This window comes from Monodelphis domestica, chromosome 6 (assembly GCF_027887165.1).
Source record: "Monodelphis domestica isolate mMonDom1 chromosome 6, mMonDom1.pri, whole genome shotgun sequence".
NCBI lineage: Eukaryota > Metazoa > Chordata > Mammalia > Didelphimorphia > Didelphidae > Monodelphis > Monodelphis domestica.
Genome location: NC_077232.1, coordinates 272,938,513 through 272,950,339, shown reverse-complemented (window position 1 = coordinate 272,950,339; position 11,827 = coordinate 272,938,513). Strand labels below are relative to the sequence as shown.

The 11,827-nt window shown below is 35.1% G+C and overlaps 1 pseudogene; it reads left to right on the top strand.

The window, feature by feature from the left end:
- The first annotated feature begins 7,769 nt into the window (after window positions 1–7,769).
- Window positions 7,770–10,056, top strand: LOC100018757 (protein AF-9-like; annotated as a pseudogene).
- Window positions 10,057–11,827: the final 1,771 nt, after the last annotated feature.

Here is an 11,827-nt window from a genome sequence, read left to right as displayed (position 1 = left end):
GGTGAATTCATTCCCTTCACATTCAGACTTATGATTACTAGCTGTGTATATCCCAGCATTTTAATTTCTACTCTTGGTCCTGCCTTTTCTTCTTTCACTATTTCCTTCTACACCAATGTTTGTTTATAATCAGTCCCCCTACTTCCCACTCTTATTTTATTTCCCTTTCTACCCCCCTCCCTTCTTATTCCCCTCCTTATTTTCCCTCTAGTCTTTCTCAAATGGCTCCCCCACCCTCTCCCTCCCTTGTACTGCATCCCTCCCCACCAGTCCATTTGTTACCTTTCTATTCCCCTATAGGGTGCAAATCTATTCTCTGCCCCCAATGGATTGGATTGTTCTTCCCTCTTTGGGTCAGTTTCAACGCACATAAGAGTTGAGTACTTCCTATCTCCAATCTCTTTACCCTTCTGTTATATTGATGTTCTACCCCCTCCCGCCATAAGCTTCTTTGTTACATATAAATTTACCCCCATTTGTTTCTTTTCCCATTTCTTTTAGTATTAACCTATTTTTTAGCTCTAGTTGTATACACACACACACACACATATATATGTATTTATGCATGCATATATCTATATACCTATTTATGTCTTGTCCTTTCATCCTATACAGTTTGTCACTGTTCCTTCTAAGTGTAAGTGTAATTCTTCTAGCTGCCCAGGTGATAGTAACAGTTTTTAAGAGTTACCAATGACCTCTTTTCTTATTGGGGTACATATCATTTTACCTTATTGAGTCTCTTAATTTTTTTTCTTGTTTTGTTTTGTTTTTCTTTTTCCCCTCTTTTTTAATTACCTTTTGATGATTCTCTTGAGTTCTGTTCTTGGACATCAAATTTTCTGTTCAGGTCTGTTCATTCTTTATGAATGATAGGAATTCTTCTATTGTGTTGAATGACCATACTGTCCCCTGTAAGAATATAGTCAGTATTTATGGGTAGTTGATTCTTCATTGTAGACCTAGTTCCCTTACTTTCAGAAATATCATATTCCATGCCTTTCGGTCCATCAGTGTGGATGCAGCCAGATCCTGCTTATCCTTACTGTGGTTCCGTGGTATCTATGACTTCTTGGCATCTTTTAATATCTTTTCTTTGGTCCATTAGTTTTTGAATTTGGCTTTAACATTCCTGGGTGTTTTAAGTTGGGGATTAAATATAGGAGGTGATCTGCGGATTCTTTCAATATCCAATTTTTCCTCTTGTTCTAGGATATTGGGGTAGTTTTCCTGAATAATTTCCTGTAATATTATGTCCAGGACTTTTCTTTTGTCATGGTCTTCTGGTAGACCAATGATTCTTGAATTGTCTCTTCTCGAATGATTTTCTAAATCGTCTGTTTTGTGAATGAGATGCTTCATATTTTCCTCAATTTTTTCATTCTTTTGGTTTTGTTTTATAGTGTCCTGCTGCCTTGTGAGGTCACTTAATTCCAGTTGTATTCTGCTTCTTAAAGACTGGATTTCATCCCTGGCTTTTTGGTCATCCTTTTCCTTCTGGTCTGATTTTCTTTGAAGATCATCTTTCATTCTCTTTACCTCATCTTTCATCTCCTTTGTCTCATCTTTGATCTTCTTTTCCTCCTCTTTCATCTCTTTTGCCACATTTTGAAGCTGGTTTATTTTGGCTTTCAAGACACTATTTTTCTCATTTTAGTTCAAGTGCCTCTGTTTCCAGATGGCTTATCTTAATTTTTACGTTCTTTTCCGAATTGTCTTCAGCCTCTCTTAATTGTGTTTTGTGTTCTTCCACAGCCTGTATCCAATTTGCTGGGATTTCTGATTTATCTTTTGCTGATCTCTCCCCCTCTGTTCTGTTTGCTGAATAGAAGCTGTCTATTATAATTTCTTTCTTCTTTTTCTGTTGTTTGCTCATATTCACCCCTTCTTTACTCCCCGCATTTGTCTGTGCTCTTGCTCTTCTAATTTTTTTTGGTTTTGCGGGCTTCTGTCTGTCGCCCCTTTTGGAGCTTTAATAGAATATCTCTCGGTGTAGTCTCTGGGGGAGGTTTGTTGGGGGTTTGTGCTTCCCTATCCTCTGGATGCTTTTGATTGTATTAAAGTCCAGCAGTCAATGAGGATGGCTGTGGAGCCTGGGCTTCCCTGAGTTCTGGAGACTTTTGATGGGATTAAGTTCAGCTTAGTTGGGCTATGTGTGCTCTGAGTCCAAAACCTCCTGGAAGGCTGGAGCAAATATCAAGGATCTCCACAGCTCTGGCCAGGCTGCCAGGTCTGTGTTCCCTCTCTAGCTTCTTCCCTGCTGTCTGTGTTGGACTCTCTGAACTTGGCGCAGCCCTGCCTGCAAGGCACACCCTCCAGACCAGCACCTTTGCCTACCCAGAAGTTCCTGCTGCCGCTAGAGTCTCAGCGCTCTGCATGGGATGGGGGATGGGTCCTGGGACCTTCCTTCTGTCTTCCCCTTAAACCCAAGTGTTCTAGAATTTTGGCTTTTCAGGGGGGGTATCTTTTGAATTATGTCCAGCAGGAGGGTTCCTTGGCTCTGTCTTGTTGTTAAGTTTGATTTTCAGTCCCCTAGTAGCATTCAGTTTGTGATCGGTTAGGAATGGTATTCAGAGGTCTGAACTTCTGCTTCTTCTAGGCTCCCATCTTGACTCCAGTTTTGTTTTTACTTTCAAACCATTTAAATAGCATAGAGTTTTTTTGTTTTTATAATAGTTACAGCCTTAAAATAGAAATTTATTAATTGTATGTATGTTTTCAAATGTATTAGGATAGTTTGCTATTTAATTATAACTGTTGAGAAAGTAATTTATAAAGTTAAAATTTATTTTATGTGATGTGAATTATAGTGTTTTATTTTATACATTCAATTTTCACTATGTAAACTTCTACCCCTTTCATATATAATGAGTTTGCTTGCTCAAAAAGCAGAAAAATAACTTTTTTAAAATTAAAAATTGAAATCAATTTTGGACAGAGGTAAAGTAGTTCCTCTTTTTGTCTTTGATTATGAAGAAATTGTTCTTTATGTTAAAATACGAGGATACAGACAGAGATAGATAGAGAATTACCTCTCAAATGAATATACTCAAATTCAGGGCAGAAAAATTGCTCAGGCTAGAAGATGTGGTTTCTCATTTTAGTTTGAGAGTTTACAAGGCATAAAGGGGTAAATCAAATCATTAATTGGAGACTATGGGCAACTTAAATGAAGTCTTTTAGCTTTATACGTGAAAGAAAGTTTTATTTAATAATTTATGTATTGAACGAAAGATGAGTCCCTAAACTTTAGGAGGACCTTAAATTGAGCCAAAGATGGCATTGTAAAGTTCAGTATAAGAGAACTTAAGAAGAGTCCAGTAGGTTAAGAGCTTAACTGCATTTATTTCATTTCATTTCTTTTTATATAAATTAGTGTAAAACTAATTCATCTTATATAATCTTTTAAATAGTATATGTAACTAGAATGTGAGAAAGGTTAGTCTCAGTTGTTAACTGTGATAGATAAGGAGAGGTAGCTTAAGAGTTCCTGTCTATAAATCTTATGTTAAATAAACAATTTTATTATCTCCTGATTTAGAATAAAGATAACAGAAATAACATGGAGTCAATTTTAAAAGTATGAATAATACTTACTTTTCTAGGAATTTATATAATTTACTGGGTCCTCAGATTTTATGACTCAGAAAAATTTTGAAATTTTTGGTGTTTCTTAGGCTGTATGATCGTGGGAGATATAGTATGAGCTCTCTCTAGTCATTTTCCAGAAGGGGTGTAAGATCCCTTAAAGCCTCAAGCAATCCTATTCTGGAGGCTCTCTTCCCTTGTGTCTGAAAATACTTCTCCTGCCCTTGAACTGTAATGCAAAAGTGATTTCAATCAACAGAGCTGCCAAAAATCCTCTTGTCTAGCATTTAATGGTAACACAGACATCCCCTATAATATCTCTGTGACTAATTGTTTGAACACCTTACTAATTGTCACTTGATAAGTCCCAAGTTGTTGTTACTCTTGTCATCTACTTTACTACTAAGTCCCACCACTGGTGTTGTAGACATGTGGTCTCTGGGCCAGTATGCACCCCCATGCCACAGATCCCTTCTTCTGACTTCCCAAGTTGTTTTGGACAGAAAAAAATAGCTCTGCTTTTCCTGAATTTGATTTGAAGCATTATTTTAAAATTATTTGAAGGGAGAGCTTGGGAGAGCTTGATTATAATGTTTGTTTGACTTTACCATCTTGGCTTCACCCAAATCTTCCTACTGGAATTTTTTGAAGCAGGACAGAACTCTTTGTGTAATTGCAAGCAAATGAAAAGTCCTTCATTCCACAAAACCTGACAAATATGAAATAATATTATGTATTGTACCTTAAAATATTATTGGAATATCTTAATATTAATAAATAGAAAGGACGATAAGTGAAGATTCCTCCTAGAATCTATCATAACAGAGCCCATTCTATAACCCTTTAATATCATATCCTCATGATCATTAGATTGGTTAGTAATTAGGTAAGAGATGAACAACACTGTACAATAGACCTGATGATGGTTAACTTCAATCACTGATTTGATGTGAATAATTTATGGAATAAAATGTTATAAATAATTCTAAAAATGCCAATTCTCTGACTAGTATTTTTAGGATATTTTATTTCTTCCTAACCCTTTCTTTAGCTTAAAAGACTCTGAAATTAAGTTTGAAATCAATAGTTTTTGGCATATCTGGGTTAAGGTTATACATGGAATTTACAAGACTTGTCAGTCTCTAATTTTCTTCCATACTTCATTATATCATCCCAGTTATAATTAGTTGTCTGGTAAAATTAAGGAGACCCTATTTCAGTGAATGCTCAGGAGAACATTTAGCAACTTTGTGTTAGGATGACAGCTTGGCAACAGAAGGCATAATCCAGGCTTTGTGAGCCAGAGTGAGTGAGAGCAAGGGAAGTACCTAATCCTAGCTAACTCACTACTTGGGCAGCAAGTTTGGAGCTTCCCAAGTTTTTTTCTGGTTATTAATCACAAAGCACATTTTCTTGTCAGGAAACCAACAGCAGTTTGATGTCATATCTGCCTCTGCCAGAGTAATTTGAACTGGACTGTCTTCAGAGCTCTGACTTCCTAGAAACTTTACCCCTGATGAGAGTTAATTCAGCTGGATGACTTGACATTCAACTTGTCAGTGAAAGCTATTTTAATCAGAAAGATGCATTTGTCTTCCAAGTGCTGAAACTAGTAAAGCTCAACTAATACACAAGGCTATCCATGTGTGTATGTGTATGTTTAGAAAAATGAACCAGAATGATTCAGTATCTATCTTTATTGTCTTTATCCATTTTTTAATATTGATCTTCCTTTTTTCCCCTTAAAAGAAATTAGGGGGAAAAGAAACAATGGTGCTTCCCTTAATTTTTCTATAGCATAAGTGATATGTATTATCTTTTACAACATGACAAACATGCTATAATGTATTATATAATAGCACATGCACAGCTATATCATAATAGTACCTCATGTCTCAAAATGTCAGAAAATGATTATTAAAATTGAATCTGTAAGTTATCCGGAAAAAATATAAAACAGAAAAAGACAAAAAAGGAGAAAGAAACATGATAGGAGAAAAAGAGAAAATACTAAATCACTGTAACCAATTTTTATCCTCCAATGAAGAGTGGAATAAAATGAAACTGACAAATACCCAGAACCAACATCCACACTTTGTATACATTTTACACTATGAATCTTTTCTTGCTTACTGAGTTTCTTAAATAAAAATAGTAGCATTTGTATATATACATTTCCTCATTTGATTTCCTCAGCTTCTTTGTTGGCAAGGGAATTACTATTATTATCTTTGTTTAAGAGATGAATCTGAGGCTGAGAAAGGTAACATGATTTTCAGACTGCCACATAGCTAAAAAGCTCTTTTATTTATGGATTTGAACTTACAATTCAGGATTTGGACTTACATTTTCCTAACCACATTCAGTCGACTGTTTACTGAGTCACATACCTACTATAGGTTAAAAGAACATACAATTTTAATTTCTAAAATTTTTAAAGGGAGTTTGAATTAACAAACTTTTAATAAAAATGTTATTTTATATCTTTTATTTTTATAATCTAGTTTTCCTCCTGCATCTCTCCCCTGACTTTACAAATCATTCTTTGTAAAAATAAAGAAAAATATTGGCAAAACTGATCAGTACATTTAAAAATATCTGATGTTCTATAAAATGTTTCAAATTTATGGATCAATCACTAATCTTTTAATCTTATTTATTTCAATACAATAAATATATATAGCAATCAAAGGTTTTCATGACAAGTATCAATTAATCAACAGTGTTCTCTCCATCTGTTGTCATTTGCGATCTTTTTGATTTTCTCTGAAAATTGTTCTGCTTTTGTTTGCATTTGCAAATACAAGATGAATCACAGATTTTTGTGGGTCTCCTAAAATAAGTAAGACATACATTTTCTGTGAAAAGTGCCATTTAATTCACATCCAAATATACTTTGAACATAAATAAAACAAAATGAAAATTAGGTTATTATCTATTATGGAATAGTATTTGGATTTTATAGTATGAAAGGAAATTTTAAAAATAATATCAATGCACATTGTATGATGGCATATATTCAATAAGCATTTTCAAGTATTTTCCCCCTGTGGTCACATCACTGTGCCCCAGAAACAAATGGAAAGACAAAAATAATGTAGCCTGCATTCTCAAGGGGCAAAAATCATGTAAGCAGGTAAGTAAACAAATACAATATTATTGAGAAGTGAGAGAACATTAATAACCAGAAAGATTGGGGAAGGTTTCTCCTGTAATGGTGTCACTCGAGTTGAGATTGAAAGAAGGTAATGCATTCTGATTGGTGGAGATGAAGGAGTAACTAATCAATCACATATTTATTGAGGAACAGGTATAATAGGAAGAACGCAGTTTGAATAGGAAATATTAGTTTTAAACCCAGTACTGCCACTTATTAGTTATGTAATCTTTGACAAGTCATTTAACTTGGCACTTGTTAGAGTGTTGGAGTTTAAATCACATACCTACTATCCATGTGTACCTCAGTAAGTCACTTAACCTCTGTTTGCCTCAGTTTCCTCAACAGTGAAATGAGAAATATCTCAGGGTTTTTGTAAAGATCAAATGAGATAATATTTATAAAATGCTTATTTAGTACAGTTCCTTAAATATATTATATACTTAATAAGTACTTTTCCTTTTTCTTTCTCTTTAACTTCCCTAACCATCAGTGTCCTCATTTTTAAATATAGTAATATTACACTTAGTAATATAGTAATAGTAATATTATAAATAGTAACATTATAAAATATTGTAATATTCACTTTATGGTGGTATTTTGAGAAATGAATTAGATCATATATTTAAATTGCTTTCTTATACTATAAAATGTCCTATAAAAAGAGCAACAAAATAAAAACATTGGATTTGTGAGCTTATTGGTGAGGGTATTCCTCCAGATGGGCTGCTAGTCATTCATTCATTCATACTGTTTCATCCAGTGCAACTTTACTTCCTTTGATTCTATAAATCCTTGTTGGGTGTCCACTCCAACAGTTTGGGGCTTCTCTCTAGATGTTGTGACACTAAATGAGGACCAGCCACCCGTCAAGTTATAACTTGAACTCACTACATCAGTCAATCAGTATTAAGTCCATATGTATAAAACATCATTATGCCCCAGAGATAAAAATGATCAATGCAAAATGGCCTCTGCACTCAAAGATCTAAACTTTTAAAAAATACTTAGAATGATTACATATGTTCACATGATTCATGATTCTTTAAACCCTTCTTCTCTCCCCATTCCCAGGGCTGACAAGCAATTCCACCAGCAAACCTCCCGGCCCCCAGGCATGGCCAGCTTGTGTACTGTTCAGGTGCAGTTGGAGCTAGGGGACCGAGCCCAGGTTAGGAAGAAACCCACCTAAATCTTTTACCCATGACTGGGTTTTACCCATGACGGGATGGTGTTTGTTTGCAGACCCGAGCACAGTAACATTCAGCACTTTGTGGAGAAAGTCATCTTTCACTTGCATGAAAGCTTTCCTAGGCCAAAAAGAGTGTGCAAAGATCCATCTTACAAAGTAGAAGAATCTGGGTATGCTGGTTTCATTTTGCCAATTGAGGTTTATTTTAAAAACAAGGAAGAACCTAAGAAAGTCCGCTTTGATTATGACTTATTCCTGCACTTTGAAGGCCATCCATCTGTAAGTCACCTCCATTGTGAAAAGGTAACTTTCAACAGCCTCACAGAGGACTTCAGAAGAAAGCTGCTGAAGGCAGGAGGAGACCCCAATAGGAGTAGCCATACAAATAGCAGCAGCACCAGTGGTAACAGTTTCTCAAAACCTCATAAGTTATCAAAGGAGCACAAGGAAAAACCTCTCAAGTACTCAAGAGAACATAAAAGTGCCTTCAAAGAACCTTCCAGGGAACATAAAAAAATCTTCCAAAGAATCCTCTAAGAAACCCAAAGAAAACAAACCACTAAAAGAAGAAAAAATAGTTCCTAAGATGGCCTTCAAGGAACCTAAACCCATGTCAAAAGAGCCAAAACATGAAAGCAGCTTACTTACTTTCAGAGGTGGGCAGCAGCAAGACAAAAAGGTCCCCAGTAAGAGGCCCACTGTTTCAGAGACTGAGGACCTTGCAGCCAAAAAAAGGGGAAAAAAAGCAGCTTGGAGGCTTTGCTTAAAAGTTTTTCTAGTGTCCCACCACTGATACTCACTTGTTCTGCTGAGAAAAAACCTGCAAAAGATAAGTCTCATGTTAAGATGGGAAAGGTAAAAATGGAAGGTGATAAATCAGAGAAGAAGAAATCAACGTTACCCCCCCTTTGATGATATTATGAATCCCAATGACTCTGCCATGGAGGAAAACATGTCCTCCAAATCTGAAGGACATCCTGCAGATCTTTCAGAAGATTTGGAGAATCCTGACTGGAAGATGAGAGAGTTGGAACAACCCAGTCCAGCCAGTTCAAGTTCAAGCTCCAGCTCCAGTTTTACTCCATCCCAGTTCAGACAACAAGGTCCATTAAGGTCTATAATGAAAGATCTGCATTCTGATGACAATGAAGATGAATCAGAGGAAGCAGATGAAAATGACAATGACACTCAAAACCTATTTCCATGTTATTCATATTTGCAATATAGTAATATTTTAACATGAAAACCCCCATTATATCCCCATTAAACCCTGTGATTGATCATAGCTTTTCTTCTGCATTTTAATTCCTGCAGTTCTTTCCCTGGATGTGGATAGTGTTCTTTCTCATAAGTTCCTCTGGATTGTCCTGTGTATTTGCATTGCTGCTAATAGAAACGTCTATTACATTAAATTGTGCCACAATGTATGAATTCTATGTACAATGTTCTTCTGTTTCTGCTCATTACACCATGCATCAATTCCTAGAGGTCTTTCCAGTTCATGTAGACATTCTCCAGTACATCAGTCCTTTCAGCACAGTAGTATCCCATCATCATCAAATAACACAATTTATTCAACCATTCCCCAATCAATGGACATCCCCTCATTTTCCATTTTTTTACCACCAGAAAAAATAGCAATAAATATTTTTATAAAAGTATTTTTCCTTATTATCTCTTTGGGGTACATGCCCAGCATTAGTATGACTGGATCAAAGGGCAGCCCTCCAGAATGGTTGGACCAATTCACAATTCCACCAGAAGTGTATTAGTGTCCAATTTTGCTACATCCCCTCCAACATATATTACTTTCCTTTGCTGTCATATTGGCCAAAATACTAGGTGTGAGGTGTTACCTCAGAGTTGTTGTTATTTGTATTTCTCTAATCAGGAGGAATTTAGAACACTTTTACATGTGAGTAGTGATAATTTTGATTTCTTCATCTAAAAACTGCCCTTGACCATTTGTCAATTGGGGAATGAATTAATTTTTTACAATTCATTTAGTTCCTTATATGTGGGAAATTAAACCGTTGTTTATTGTAAAAAAATTTTTCCCAGTATGTCACTTTTCTTCTAATTTTGGTTGCATTGATTTAGTTTGTACAAAATCTTTTAAATTTTTTTAATTGAAAATTTTTATTTAATTAATTAATTTAGAATGTTTTACCATGGTTACATGAATCATGTTCTTTCTCTCCTTACCTACCCACACACAATTCCACTAGGTTTTACATATATCCTAGATCAAGACCTATTTCCTTATTGCACCAGAAGAATCTAAATTTAGAGTCTACATCCCCAATCATATCCCCATCAATCCATGTAAACCCTTTTTAATTTGATATAATAAAAGTCATTCATTTTACATTTTGCAGTGCTCTCTTTCTCTTGCTTGGTCTTAAATTCCTTCCTTACCCACATATCTGACAGGTATACTATTCATTGTTCATATAATTTATTTATGTTTTCACTCTTTATATTTAAGTCATTTACCCATTCTGAATTTATCTTGGTATAGGGTGTAAGATGTTGATCTAAACCTAATTTTCCTCATACTGTTTTCTAATTTTCTTAGCAGTTTTTGTCAAATAGTGAGTTCTTGTCCCAAAATCTGGGAACTTTGGATTTATTGAACCCAAATTGCTGAGGTCATTTACCCCTTGATCCATTCTTCTGTCTCTTAGCCAGTACCATATTGTTTTGAAGACCACTGCTTTATAGTACATTTTAATATCTGGCACTGCCAGGTCCCTGTCCTTAACATTTTTTTTCACTATTTCCCTTGACATTCTTGATCTTTTGTTCTTCCAGATGAAATCTGGTATAGGAATAAGTAGAATAATTGGGTAGGATTGTCATTTTTATTGCATTAGCTTATCCTACTGTAAAGATTAAAATTTAGGGAAATTGAGGCAGGTAGAAATTAGTTTCTCTCTGCAAGGAGTATTATATTTTTATGAGGTTTATTAAAGGTTAAGGATGAAAGAAAATACAGAATAAAAAGCACATGCTTAGGCCAGAGAGGCCTTGACAAGATAACCTCACATCATGAAAGAGATGCGTCTGCTCCAAAACAGAAGTCCAAAAGCCCCACAAAAGCCTTTACAATCAGATTAAATACCTTCTCGATCTCGGCCCATGTGAGAATTCAAAGCATTCTGGGGAAGTGGAGCAAGGGCTTCTGGGGATTAAAGTCCAGAGTTTGAGTCTATTTTTACATTACCCTGTTTGATTCTTATTGGGAAAGGTTTCCCCAAAAAGGATCATTAAAACATAATCAACTTAAAGATTACAATAACTTTAGATTGAGGAAAAGAAAAAAAAAACAACCAATAATTGCTAGACGCATTGACAAAAAGCCAGTTAGGGGGCAGTCCCCTTTGGCATGAAAGTATACATACAAATAAATGTTCAATCAACCACATCCAAAGTTCATTTTTGTTCAGCTTGTGGTCTGGAGGCTTCTTCTTTGTGTCTTCTCCAACAGTCCAGTTCTGGATTCAGAGAGGTATCATCTTTCTTTACCTAAAATTCTTCTCAAAAAGAATTTAAACTTTGCAATTTAAATAATGATATTTTTACATTCCCCCTTTAAGAGGATGATTGACAAATACAGGATCACTTAGGGATGCATGGCTGAAGTATGAGGTATATTAATCAATTGGTAAGAGAAATTAAAAAGATATCAGAAAAATCCAAAAGAAAAGAACAATTTCTGGATGAAAATATAGACTATCAAAGTCTTATGTGTAATAAAAGAGTTTTAAAAATTCAAAAATGTAGCTTATAATCATTGACACACTGTGTCAGCTAAGAAAATATAGCATACAAGGCTTTCTCACCAAAAATGAGATCCATTTCCTCTTCATGTCTGGCCATGCTCTACT